The sequence below is a fragment of the Cyprinodon variegatus genome, unplaced genomic scaffold, assembly GCF_000732505.1.
Source record: "Cyprinodon variegatus isolate N-32 unplaced genomic scaffold, C_variegatus-1.0 Scaffold123, whole genome shotgun sequence".
NCBI classification, from domain to species: domain Eukaryota; kingdom Metazoa; phylum Chordata; class Actinopteri; order Cyprinodontiformes; family Cyprinodontidae; genus Cyprinodon; species Cyprinodon variegatus.
The window spans coordinates 961,139-962,458 of NW_015150576.1; positions in this window are offsets into that span (position 1 = coordinate 961,139).

Genomic DNA, 1,320 nt, shown 5'->3' on the forward strand with positions numbered 1-1,320 from the left:
ATGACAAGGACCCGAAGCACACAGCCAGGATAACCAAGGAGTGGCTCTGTAAGAAGTATATCAAGGTTCTAGCCAGTCTCCAGACCTAAACCCAATAGAGCATCTTTGGAGGGAGCTCAAACTCTGTGTATCTCAGCGACAGCCTTGAACCTTACTGATCTAGAGAAGATCTGTGTGGAGGAGTGGGCCAAACTCCCTCCTGCAGTGTATGCAAAATGAGTGAAAAGCTACAGTAAATGTGCAAAACTGTACAAAACTAAATTTTGTTTTGTATACACTCTGTATGCAGAAGGACAATAAAAGTTGTCTAAGTCTAAATCTAAGTATATGTGCAGACTTATCTCTTTGACCATGATTTGAGCTCAATTTACATTTTCATTTGTTGTTCTAACACACAGCCAGTAGGGCATGTGTTCACAAACAATATTTGACAGGCTAAATATTATCTGATTAAATAGCAAATTTACAATCCCTACTGTGGTGGGCAATAAATATTTTAAAGTTGCACAAAACTCCATTTTCTTTTCTTCCGGCCTCCACTGTCTGAGACACTGAGCTCTTCATCCCTTGGGGTTGTCTTCCTGATATATTCTTGGAGCTTGGATGTTTCATCTTCAGTGGTGACTCTGATGCTCTTAGGTCAAAAACTAACCCTCCTTCTTTGTGCTTAGTGTGTAGCCAGGGGATATAGGATTTGGGGTGGAATCCACCATACATTATAAGTAGCTTTTGTCTTTTAGAACCAATGTATGAATTTCTTCCTTTGGCAAACTTTTTATCCCAGCAGAATATCTGATTACTGGCAAGGCATAGCTGTACAGAATAAATCACCATGGTGATGCATAGGTTCAGAAGAAATCCCAAGTCAAGGCTAAATTAAATCTTGATATGTGGAAAAATCTTGACTTAATACCTCCTTTTGGTTTTGTCAAATATTACTCAGATTTTCATTGAGTTATCCTTAACTTTTGTTTTGCTTGTTGTCTGATATTCTTTGGATACATTTTTGCTACATAGCAAAACTGTGTTACTGTTCAGCAGAACTGGCTACATCAGCTGTAGCCATTTCTTAGATGTTTTTGTACAAGGGCTGGTAATTAGCAATAATTAGTTGGTTGCTTGAATATGTGGGTCAGAATGTGTTAAATATCCTTTACATCCATCCATTTTCTGTCCCAAGCAAGGTCGCGAGGGATGCTGGTGCCTATCTCCAGCTGTGTACGGGCAAGAGGCATCGCGGGGCAACACAGAGACAAACAGGACAAATAACCATTCACACACACTCGCACCTAAGGCCAATTTAGATTTACATATATATAT